We start from the raw sequence: 12,581 nt of genomic DNA, 5'->3' as shown, positions 1-12,581 counted from the left end.
ACGTGGTGTTGGATTAGGGTTTTTATCCCCCAAGAGAGCTCTGCTATAACCAAATAAACAGAATAGAGTTACTTTGGGCCGCTGGCCAAATGAGAAATATTTTGGATCTGGTGACCTTTTTCTTTGGGTTACCACTCACTGTAGAAGGTTGTGACCCATATTCCATTTCAGAATAGGAGGAATGGCTTATTTTTCAGAGCGGCAAATAAGGAAAAGAATGAAGTATCCTGGAGTCTGTCTCCAGAGGCTCCCCTGGGAGGAGCGTTTTTATAGATGCCAGACGCCCTCCCAGCTCCAGCCAACTTTCCATCCCGAGGTGCGGGGGCGCCCAGGCCGGGCCCTCCTCCCCAGCCCGGGATCCAGGCCCTGCGGCCGGGAGCACCCCTGTGCCACTGACCCCGAACCTGCCATCCTCACCGGGCCCCCGGGCGTGGTGAGGGCCCTGGGCCTCCTCGCCAGCCTCAGCGCTTCACGCGGTGGCAGGTCGCCGGCATCGTCGTGCTTCAGGGACAGGTGCTTGCAGGCGTCCTCGGACGCCAGCAAAGGAAGCGCTGCTGGGCCAGCCAAGCCAGGGAGGCAGCGCGGACGGCGGTGGCCGGCTTCCTTAGTCTCGCTAAGGCACATGCTTTCAAGGAGCGGGCTCAGGCCCTTGCCGCTGAGACTCCGCCTCACTCGGGACCGCGCGCCACCGGGGCTCTGGTCTGCAGCAGAGCTGCCGGGGTGGCCTCTCCCACCCCCGCACCACCGGGGCCTCCCCCTCGGGCCTGGGCGGGGGCGCCGGCAGGCCTCGGCTGCATCTGTGCAGCCACCTGCCTTCTGTGCCTTCGAGGGGCAGCTCAGTGGCCGAGGAAGTCCCGGAAGCTGACCGACGGTGGTCCCTTTGGGGTCCTTCACCTCCTGGGCCCCGGGACCGCCCGAAAGTGGAGGCCAAACTGGAGCTGACGTTGACGCGTGGAATCTGTGGAGAAGTTGAGACACGGTGGACCGCGGCGTTGAGAGCTTTCTCAGCCGGCCTTCGCCGGGCCTTCCACGCCTGCCTATCCCAGGCTCTGGGCTGAGAGCGGGTCCCGGGGCACTGGACTCGGGCCTGCGGGAAGGCACTGCATCAGCTCCGGACAGGGGTCGCTGGGTGGTGAGGTTGTAGGGCACAGTAGCGAGGTTTACAGCAAGCTGTGGTCACAGCAAACAGGAAGACAGCAGACGTCCCAGGGTCGTCGGGCTGGCTTATGAGCTCTCTTTGTACCCGTGGCTTTGGCCAGAAGTACCTACTGGCCACCTGGCACGGGGCCTGGGCAGAGGCTGGCAGACCTGCTTGGTGCCTGACACCAGCCCCACCCTCTGGGCTGAGCGGGAGGCCGGGCTAAAGTCCCGCAGACCCTATTCTGCCACCTCCAGCTGCAGCCTCACCCAGCTTGTCCCGGGCACCCAGGCGAGAAGGAACCTTGGAGCTTCAGGAGGAAAGTAAACTAGCTTGGCCCCAAACCTACGGCCACTTCTCCTGGCTCCAGAGGGCCCAGCAGGCTGCTGTGACATTGTTCCAAATCCCAGAGGCGGTCTCCGCAGGAGGCTGCCTGCTGTGTGTGGCCATGGCCTTGGACCATGAGTAGGAGCAGCGGCCTGTTTTGGAGGGTGGGGGAGCCAGGGCAGGAGGGGCTGAGCTGGGCACAGCACCGGAGCGACACGCGTGCCCCGGCCGTCCGCGTACTGGGGACGGAGTCGCAAGGGGCCCCGACAGCCCCGTGAGGGAGGCGAATGGGGAGGCCCCAGGACGGTGCTGCAGGGGCTACGCTGCCCATTCCGGGTGTGCTGTGGGGTGCAGTGCGGCGCGGCTGCTGGCCAGCGCAGGCAAGCCTGCGGGCGGCTGCCTGCGCGTCCACAGAGCCTCCTTCGTTCCCGGTCAGGCCCGGCGGCCGGCTTCCAGGACCTTCGCAGAGGCCCCCGCGAGGGGCAGCTGGGAGCCCTGGAGGGGCCGGGGCAGGGTCACGGGCTCCGCGTCCTCGTTGGCCCTGTGAGGTTCGGGTGGGGCAGGACCGTCCCTGAGCCCCTCCCAGTCTCCTTGGTCTTTGACCTGGAGCCCGGTGAGGGCAGGACGACTGTCCCCTGTCCAGAGGAGCTTCACGCCTGTTCTCGCGGCTGCTCCAGGCCGGTCAGGTCTGCCCTCCTGCCCCTCCCTCCGCCTGGCGGCCCCTTCCAGGCCTCCTTTCCCTGGTTTGCCGCACAGCACCCCGCCCAGGCGGGCCGCACCCTCTGCTGTCCACCGCGGGTGTCCCCATGGCTGGGAAGTGCCTTCCACGAGTGCGTGAGCCAGTGCCCCTGCCCCTGCGGGAAACCCAGGCTGGAGCGTGGGCTGCGTCCCTGCCCGGGCCTGGGCCTTGGAGCGCGGCCACCCCCGCCTCCAGCTCAGCGCTCCCGGGCCTCTTGGTGAGGTGGGAGGGTCCCTCCAACCGTCCCACCCCCAGCGTGAGGCGCCTCAGCGGGGCCCTGTCCAAGACCAGAGGGGCTGTGTGCGCGAGGCCTGCCGCCCGGCCTGCCCGCCGGCGTCCCCAGTGGCGGGAGGGGCGTGCAGAGGGCAGAGGCCTGCTGTCACAGGTTGAATAAGCTCCAAGCTTCTTACAGTGACAGGACAGCCGGCTGGATGTAGTTTCTGATAAACTGAGGAGGAGCGCTCAGTCCAGGTTTCTCTTGCTTAATTATTCCCATTAGTGGCAACTCTGGGGACAGTCCCCATCACAGCAGCAACACCGTCACCGCTCGGCGACCCTCTCCCGGCCCTCGCTCGGCACCAGAGCCGGTTTCGGGGGCCACGTCCCGCAAGCCTGCTCCGCTCCTCCGCGCCGTCCGCCCGTCTGCACCCAGGGGCCCGTCCCGCCGGCCCTGCGCTGTCCTCGGGGCGCTGCACCGCGGCCCTGGCGCCGGTGAGCAGAGGCTGGACTCGCTGGGAGGTTTTTGGCCTCTGCTCAGAGGGCCTTCGGGCCTGGCCGCCCTGCCCTGCGGGAGGAGGGCGCACGGCGCTGAGGCACCGGGCGGTTTCCCTGTCCTCAGAGGTCCTGTGGCTGCGGTCCCAAGTGCAGGTGGTGGATGAGGGTGAGGGCGGTAGCAGCTGTGGGGGACTGGGCTGCCGTTTCCTGGTGCCACTTTGTGCGGTCGGGGTGGGAAGCCGAGCTGGTTCCCAGCGGCAGCAGGGGACAGAGGGTGCGGCGCTGCGGGGAAGCAGGCGTGGAGGTCCTGGGCGCTGGTGTGTGGGACTCTGCTGAGCCTGGCCACTGCCCCCCTGTCCCTGCCCGTGTCCCTAGAGACTGCTCTTGGTCTCACGGAACTGGTCGCATGCTAGGGAAGCCCATCATGTCACCTGTGCTGTGCCTGGCTTTGCCCCGAGTTTGCTCCCAGTTCTGTGGATGCCCAGCCACGGTCTCGAATGTGATGGGCTCTCCCAGGTGATGTTACGGGTGACATCTGGGGTCAGCGGTGAGAAACGGCAGCGCAGAGCCACCTGCGGCACGCCCACCCGGCCTGGCCGTTGGTGGGAGTGGCCCCCGCCGGCAGTCCCTGGGGCGGCAGGGGGCGGCCCGCGTTCCGCTCGCTGTTCGGCATCGGGTCACCCAAGCTGCTTAACTGTCGGTGATGAAGTCAAGTCTAAATGAAATTTAAGCTGTGCTGCTCCTTGTTCTTCATCCCAACAGTCACTGCAAGGCCTCTCCTTTTAATTAACTCCGCTTTCCAGTGCTTGCCGTCCGCGGGGGCGCTCTGTTTGCCGAGTGCCGGGCGCTCCGCTGCGGCGGCCCACGGAGCTGCAGCCCCGTCCTCGCGGGCACCTGGGCGGCCCAGGGTGAGGTCGGGGGAGGGGCCGCAGCCCAGGCCCTGCCACCCTCTGGCCGAGGCTGCTCCTTCTTTCCTTTTCTTTTAAAAACTGCTGCTTGGGCAGCTTTCACTTCTCTTGTAGGCAAGTCCCGAGCTAATATTTATCCTTCAAAGTATCTTAAAAATGCTGGGGGGCGAGTATGTGCAGAGAACTTTATCAATCTCTGAAAGAGAGTTATTGTTACATTGATAAACTGAGGCACTGTTTACAATTGCCAGATTGTGTTTGAACTTGCAAGCTTTAATTCAACAGTTAGTTTTTGTTAGCAGATAGACTTGTTTCCCCATTCTTGTAAAGAGCTCTTTATCTCAGCAGTATTTGTTTGTTCCTGGCAAGCGTTTGTGAGGGCTGGGGGAGGGGAGAGCCCGCGAGTCATACATTCAGCTGTCACTCATTTTATGACTGGCAGGCTTTTGAGGAATGTGACTTTTGTACTTGGAGCCCTGCCTCTGTGTGAATTATCCCTTTAAAACTGGAGATACCTCAGTCAGACAGAACACAGGCTTCACCGTGAGGGGAAACGGGGCGTGAACCACCGAATACGGGGTAGGTAGAGGGTCCTGTCCCTGCGTCGCCGGGGGTTTGGGTCTAAAGGAAAACGACAGTGACGGCAAACTTAGACCTTACAGAAAACCCTGGTAAAAGCCTTTCCCGAGGCCGTTACTTTTCAGTGAAAGGAGCCCCTAGATCTACTCCAGAGCCTGTGTCCTCTACCTGGCGGCCCTCCTTGTGGACAGTAGGCGCGGAGCCGCCCCTGGTGGGCTGGGGTCGGGACTGAGCCGGGGACCGACTCCCACTTGGCCGAGCCCCGGCCGGTCCTGGCACGGCCTGGAGCAGGTGGCGCGGGCAGGGTGGGCGCAGGGGCGGGTGGGAGGAAGCGAGAACGGTGCCGGCACAGTCCAGAGACGGGGCCAAGGGTGTTAGGCTGGGCTCCAGAGCATGGCCCGCGGGGCGGGGTGGCGGGCGGAGGGGCCAAGGCGAACTGCGCTGCAGGCCTGCAGTGCTCACGGCCCTCACCCTGCAGGTCAGGTCCGTGTGGTCCCTGCCTGGGCCCGGGCCGCCGGCGCGGCCCGGCCCCGCTCAAGGTGCCTGCGGGGGCCATGTTTATGTTCTGTGTAACCGCAGCCGGGCGTCTGCACTTCCTCCTGGGTCAGCTGACTCACTCTGGCCTGCTTGCTCGCCACGCCTCTTCTGCGCCCGCCTGCCTCCCTTTCTGTTCGTCTGTCTCCCTCCACCCCTCCCGGCTCACTCCCTGAGCTGGGCGTGGGGTCAGCGCTCTGCCCTGCTTGTGGCCGCGGGGTGCCCGCGAGGCAGTGTGCGCCCCCAGTCCTGCCGCCCCGCCCGCCGCGCAGGCCGACTTGCATCCCTGTCTGTGCTCCAGGGCCCTCGTGGGTTTCCGGGTTCGTGTTTAAAAGACGATTGGTTGGCAGAGTCGTTGGGGGATGCCCTGGTTCGTACGGGGGGAACCCACTTTCTTGCTGATGTGACTTCCCAAATCACCTTCCAGGTGTGTCCCCCGCCCTACACTCATTCGCTTCTCACTGTGGTAAAATGCGCCTCACGTGCAAATCGCCGCGTTAAAGGGGCCGCCCCGTGGCTCTCCAGGCACCGTCCTGCTGCTGCGCGGCTGGCACCGCCCTCCGTCGCCAGTGGCCTTTCACCGCCCTGCGCAGAGGCCCCGCCACCCTCACCTTCCCTGGAAGCCGCCGTAGCCGCCGGGCGCTGTCTGCACCGTCGCGCCTGCCCCCCAGGCGCAGCGGCGAGCCCGTCTCCGGCAGGACGGCGGTCCTGCCGTCGGGCCGCGCTCACCGAGCGTGGCGTGCGCTCCTGTGTCTGCTTGGCTTTCGTTCTTTTCCTGGGTGTTAGTGAGCCCTGGGCTTCACTTTGACGACTGTTTGTCCAGCTTAGCAGCAGGGTGTTGCTCTTTGGGGAAGTCAGGTGCCATTCTCTGTGGCCTTGCCTGTGGCCTCCTGCTTGTGCGCGGGGCTTGCTGGGCTCCCAAACTGGCTGCGGGCCCCACGCCCTGCCCTGTGGGTGTCTCTTGGTAGAACCCAACATGCGGATTTGCGACGCGCTCGGAATCAGCCAGCCAGCCCTCCCAGGGCCCTCCGGGCCTGCAGCTGCGGGGACCCTGGGCCTGCTCCGCGGCTCAGGTGCTTGTTCCCGGCGCTGGCGGGAGGCAGCGCTCTTCTGCCGGCTCACGGACAGCCCGCGGAGGCCGGGGGCAGGGCTTGGCGGGCTCGGGCCAAACGCCAGTGCCCGCGGGTTAACGAGCTGGAGAGGTGCCTGTTGGCTGGTGTTTTCAGCTGAGAAACCCCAGCGAGGCCTTCGGCCCAGGGAGTCCAGCGCTCCGGGTGGGGCCGCAGGCAGGGCGGGTGTGCCCCCTTGGCCCAACAGGCAGCAGAGCTCCTAACTCCGTGGTCTGGCCCCGTGCGGGGCTCTCACCCCGTCTCCCAGCCTGTGGAACAGCAGGGAGTGGTTGCCTCCGCCTTCTCCTTGATGGGCGCTGTGCCCGGCAGCCCAGGCCGGCCCCAAGTTAGCCTGTGTGCGGCGCATTGTAGGGGAATCCGGGGTGAGCTGCGCGTGGCCGTGCGGCTGGGGCAACGCCTGCCCCCCGGCCGCGGGGAGAAGGCTGAGTGGAGTGGTGCTGATCCAAGCTGCCGGGGGGCGGCAGGGCTGTCGCAGGAAAAGCCCCGTCCCTGGGACCGAGGCCTGGAGCGGGCGCCGAGGGAGTGCCAGGCCAGGGACCCAGTAGGAGTGGCTGGTGCCTGGAAAATGGACAGGTCCTGCCACTTCGGCGCTGCTGTCAGCTTGGGGAAGGCTTCTGGGGCGGCCCTCGGTGCCCAGCCTCTAGCCTGTACCGGCTGTGTGGGCCTGCCAGTGGCTCCCGTGGAGTCTGAGGTGGCTTTCAGACCCGCTGCCACGCCCCCTACCCCCCCCCGCAGGGGCTGCGCGGCAGGACAAGCCCCCGCGGGCGCTGACCGGCCGCCTGAGAGTCAACATTGCAGTCGCTTGGGAGTGCAAACCACGTATCAAGGTCAAGACCCTTGGGTGCTTGGATGGGCCAACCAGAAAATTAGTTTTAAAAGTAATTTGCTGTGTTTATTAAAAATTTTGTTTTCTAGAACCTAAAAGAATATACCTATCAGTCAGCCAGAGATGTCACCTTTTTCTCTGCATCCGTACTTTAAAAAAAAACAAACAAACGTGATCACGTGTGCTTGGTTGATAAGCTGCTGCTCTGCCTGTAGTAGCAGGCACACTTCCTTGTCAACAGGTGGCTTTGTGTGCACCGTGCGGCACCCGGCTCACCCAAGCGGCAGCGCACCGAGGCTGGTTGGCAGCGCCCTGCACTCGGCTCCTCGCCACAGCTCCTGGCCCGCTGCTCCCCAGACCCTGGGGCTTCCTAGGCTTGGAGAGTGATAGAGGGGTCTTCTGTTCGTGCATGAGGTGGCCTGCAAAGTGCCCAAGGGTGGGGACTGGTTGCCAGGAGAGTCAGCCGTGTGGTGAGAGGGTTGAAACTTCAGTCCCACGCCCTCTCCCCCGTCCCCACGCCCCCCTCTGGGCTGGGCAGAGGGGCCGGAGGTGGTTGGTCGCCCGCTGCCAAGGACTTCGCACCAGCAGCGAGCCTCTGTGAAGAACCCGGGGACATTTCCTTGGCCCTTGGAACCGGACCACTGCCACGCGGGCCGGCAAGGTGGGCCCTAAGCGCTGCTGGGACAGACTCCTTTGTGAGAGACCTTGCCCTGTGAATCTTCTCAGCCGGCTGTCCATACGCAGCCTTTAATATTTTTTGGAATATATCAGTAATCTAGTAAGTAAGTGGGGATTCCTGAGTTCTGTGAGCCTTTCTGACAAAATCTTGGAACCCGAGGGGGCAGTCCTGGGCCCCCGGCCCCGGTGCCCGGGAGCAGAGGAGCCTGGGCTCTGGACCGGCTCTGCGCGCGAGGGCGGAGTCCGCCTCGCGGGGCGGAGCCCTGTACCTGCGGAGCCGGATTCGGCCTCCGGGGAGACAGTGTCAGGATGGAGCTGATTTGTGGGCCCCCTGCTGGTGTCTGAGGACGGCTGGGTGGGAAGGTCTCCCGCACACGGTGCGGTGGGGTCTGGGAATCCCTTTCTAAAGGGGAGCGCGCGTTTGAAGGCTTTTTATACGTGTTGAGAGGACTGGTTTTCAGAAGGTGTGCTTGACACTGCTGGGTCTGTCCTGCTTCATTCCAGAGGCGAGAGCAACGCGTGGACGGACCGCGTCGGCTCTCCGCAGTGCCACGCGCGCGCCCCTCTGAATGGCTGACCTCTCCAGAGGGCGGGGGCGTCGGTCTTCAGCCACCACACAGGCCGTCGGGGGCCTCCAGGTCAGGGGTGTCACCGGTCTCTGGAGGTGGAGGGGACATTCTGTGGGTTTATAGTCTCGTTCACGCAGACAGGGAAGCTGGGAGCAGGCCTGCTCTGCTTTCCCGCTGGAGGGTTGTCCGGCGCCCAGCCCCCTCCCCAAGCTGGAACCGGGTAGGAGACGAAGGGTCCGTGAGACAGAGGTTTGTAAGTGGCTGGAAACTTCATGAGTTGCTGAGGCGTGTGGCTTGCAGACTGGTTGTCTTTGCGGAGCGAAGCTGCGCTGTCCCGCGTAGGGTGCAGCCCTGCTCTGTGCGTACTTGCCGACCTGGGGCCGCAGCCTCAGGCGTGGGAGGGTTGGTGCGGGCGGGAGCTCCGGTCTCCGCGAGGGAGAGGGTCCGTCCGACCCCAGGCTGGAGCCATGTGTGCGTTCTCTTCATCCATCATTCATCGAGCCCTTGCCTTTTTAAAAAACCTGTTTTGATTTTGACATTTTTCAAGTATATTTCATACTTCCCCACTTTAAAGACATTGATATTTTTGTGTTATCTGACACATGAACCATAATTCAGACAATTCCATGTTGTTAGACTGTTAAGTTGTCTTCAGTTTTCACTTTGGCACCGCGTCCTTTTTTGTGTAGGAGAAACCCAGAGTCTGGACCCTGCTTTGACTTAATTTTACGTGTAAGAACTGTCAAAAGGTTTCATTACATCTTGGCAGTCTTAACAGTGTGTGTTCATAATGCCCGTGGCCTTGAGGTCAGTTCTTGATTACATGTGTGGAACATGAGAAGTTTCTGGGTTTTAGATCGCTTGGTGGTTGCGAGTGTCTTCCGGCAGCATGCGCCCTGCCTTTCCTTTCCGCACCACGACCGATGGAGCTGGGGTTCATCGGCACTGGCCTGGCGCCCAGGTAGGGTAATGAGACATGCAGAGGAGTGCTCGTTCATCCAGGGCTGTTGGCAGCGGCCGCCCATTTGGCGTTTCGGGCTGGCGCTGGCACGCGGGGCCCCAGCGGCCGGGGCCGCAGGCGCTGGGCAGCGGGAAGCGTGCTGCTTGTTGCCATGGCAGCCAAAGCTTCGTTCTTACTCACGTGGCTTCAGCCAACAGTTGGACGAGGGACATGGAGAAGAAGGGGAGGGGAAAAAAAAAAACCTTTGCTGATTTTTAATTAAAAAACAAAAAATCCTTCTCCTCAGCTGGTTGTACAAATCAAGGAATGCAACTACATAAAGGGCAGGTAAAAGGTGAGGGAGCGCATCTTTCTGTGTTTTAGCAGAAGGTACATGGGGGAGAAGACTGTTTTTTGGGGGGCACTTCATCCTTATTCCATGTAATTTTCCCCTAAACAAGCTTCTGATAGGGAAGCACATCTTGTTCTTTAAATTTTGTTGAAGGGAAGATGGACTCTGTCTGCAAAGGTGTGGTGCTTGACCCGCCCCTGCATGTTAGGAAGTGGACTAGTGAGTGCTTTGCTGGGACCCACGGTTAAAACTACTTCCCGTCATGTGAGCTGTCACGAGTTTGCCGACTCAGCTTCAGTGTGCCGCTCTGCTTACCGGGACGGCCGGGGCTGGGGGGTGGGGGGCGGTGCCGGCGCGGGCGTGGGCGTGCCCGCTGTCTGGGCACCCGCAGGGGCTGGCAGCCGCCCGGGCACGCTGCGGGGTGTGGCGGGGAGAGGCAGCGCCTTCCCCCGGCTTCTGGAGTAGGGTTGGGCGGTGTGCTCCCCTGGGGGCTGGCTGTGCCCTGCCGTTCAGTTCACCTGCCGCGTGGGACTGTTCCCAGAGACGCGGTTCTTGGAGGTCCGGGCAGGTCTGTGACCGTGGGAACCTGCGGGAACCTGCAGCTGAGCCCTGTCTGGTGGCCCTAGGATTTCCTGGTTGGACCCTGCGGCTCTGTTGGCAATTCTGGCATCACCCTTCTCAGATGGAAGAGTGGTGTCTGGTACCGGGTGCACTAGCAGAGAGCACCCAGGACCCTGCAAGTGGCAGCGTCCGGCGGCGCACGCGGCCGTGGCCACGGCCATCAGAAGGCCAGTGTCCGCAAACGCCGCCTGGTGCCTTTCCTAAGAGCTGCGCTCCTGATGCCTCTTCCGCCCAGTGCGCCCGGTCCGCCCAGCGTGCTGGGCGTAGACTGCAGCTGCGCCCTGCCCACGCGACCCTCTGTGGGGCTTCAGGGGTGGCACCAGCCCCGGGATGACGTCACTGTCGGGGTTGGACCCGTCGGAGCCCCCTTGTCCCCTCCTGCTCTCCCTGCCCTGGGGTCGTGGGTCTCGCGGGGGCAGGGGCGACAGTTACACCCACCGTGGAGCTCTGGTGGGTGGTGGGGGCCGAGGTGGCCCTTCACCTCCTGGGCTGACAGGGGCCTTTGGTGTCTGTGAGCTGCCCCTGAGGAAGCAGGCCCCGTGGAGGCCTCCCGGCTGCCCTGGCAGAGGGCCACAGGCTCGTAAACGGCAGGGAGGGCTTCCCACCGGGCGCCCAGGTGCGCTGCCCTCCGTCTCGGGCTGCCTCACTGCGTCCCCGCCCGGCGGAGCGGCCGGAGCTCAGGCCCCGCTCTCACCAGAGCACCAGCCCTGCTGGCGAGGCCCCGCCCTGACCCGTCAGCCCCAGCGCCTGCCCCCTGACCCAGTGCCCGGGGCAGGGGAACAAACGTGGAAATGGGCGTTCGGTCACTGGTCACGCGCAGTCAGGGTTCCTCCAGGTCCTTTCAGGACGCAGTAGCTCCTTTCCCTCAGGACTGAGTGGTATGGGCCGCAGTTTGTGTGTCCGTCACCTACGGGAGGGCATCTTGGCTGCTTCCAGGTTTTGGCGACCGTGAACATGCTGTAAACGTGCGTGTACAGGTTTTTCTGGGGACAGACGTTTTCAGCTCATTTGGGTGAATGCCAAGGAGCACAGTGGCGGGATTGTGATGTGAGAGCATGTTTAGCTTCGTGAGGAACTGCCGAGCTGCCTGCGAGGGTGGCTGCGCCGCCTCTTCCCCAGCAGTGGGCGCGCTCCTGCTGCTGCGCGCCCTGGCCGGCACTCGGGGCTTTGGCCGTTCTGACCCGTGCGCGCTGGCGCTTTGGTTTGCGGTTCCCGGGTGGCATTGGTGCAGAGCACTTTTCCATGTTGTTGTTTGGTGAAGTGTCCAACTTTTTTGCCCATTTTTAAATCAAGTTGCTTATTTTCTTTCTTCTTGTTGTGTTTGTGTATAATTTGGATAACAGCTCTTTAAGAGGTGTGTTTTTGCGAATATTTCTCCCAGTGTGTGGCTCGCCCTGCCACCTTCTGACACACCGATTCTGTGATAGCAATCGGGGCGTTTCTTCCGGGATTTCAGGACATAACCTTATGAACAGGTTCATCAGAACGCTTTTTTATCAGCTATATCAAGGGTACGTGCAACGTGCTTGATTCAGTGTTGCATCTTTTTATACTCTTGGCCCAACGCTGATCTTCTTTACCACGTGCTGCTGTGGGTCTAGTCCCTGGCTTCCACGTGGTCCTGGGTCAGTCACCCTGGTCGCGGCCGTCCGCCGAGGGCGCGGCACAGAGAAGCTGGCACTGGTACGTGCTAGGCAGGGTTAATAATAGTATTTTTCACGGTTGACAGGTCATGTTTTAGAACCATGTTCGAGGGTGGAGGTGCCTGTGTTAGATGGTGGGTTTGCAAAACAAACAGCTGCTGCCACTAGCACAGGCCGCACACCCACGGTGCCCGGGCCTGCGCGTGCCCGTGCACAGGGCGCGGGGGCGCTTAGGTCGCCACGCAGACGCGCACCACCTCCTCTCTAACCCTCTCCCAGGGAGGTTGACCTCCGAATGCCGTCCTGGCAGTGTCCCTGTGGAGTGTTGTGACCCTCAGGTGGAGCCCGGGGCCTGGCCCGCACCCGGGGCGCCTGTCAGGAAGGACCAAGTCCACCTTCTGATGGTGTCCCGTGTGCGGCCAGCCTTTCCTCACAGCGAACTGTAGGAAGTCATGTGTTCTGGCATCACTTACCCTTAAATTAGAAACAGGACAATAGAGGAAGTTGTTGATTGGAACAATCAGAGTTTCACTTATCTAAGTGCATCTGCAAATCCTAACCAAACTGTTGTCGCTGATGCCGGCCGTTTCTGTGCTAGGGACAGCCTGTCTGAGCAGTTTCTCCGGGCTCTTGAGCGGAGGACCCTGAAACAGGTCACAACGGCAACTTCTGCACGTTCTCCAGCAGCCCAGGAGGCTCTTGGGCAGCCCAGACCGCCACGCAGGCTGGCCTGCCTGGGGCTGCCTCGCCATGCGGCCGGCTCAGGTGTGGGTGCTTCAGAAGAAGCCGTTTCAGTGCTTTCAGAGGTTACAGTTAATGCTCTAGTGCTTATACCAAACGGCTTCCTTACAATTTGCATGCTGTAAGAAGAGGACTCCGTGGA

The sequence above is a fragment of the Pteronotus mesoamericanus genome, unplaced genomic scaffold (assembly GCF_021234165.1).
Source record: "Pteronotus mesoamericanus isolate MK-2021 breed Mesoamerican mustached bat unplaced genomic scaffold, CSHL_Meso_final scaffold_174, whole genome shotgun sequence".
Lineage (NCBI taxonomy): Eukaryota > Metazoa > Chordata > Mammalia > Chiroptera > Mormoopidae > Pteronotus > Pteronotus mesoamericanus.
This window is presented reverse-complemented; position numbering follows the sequence as displayed.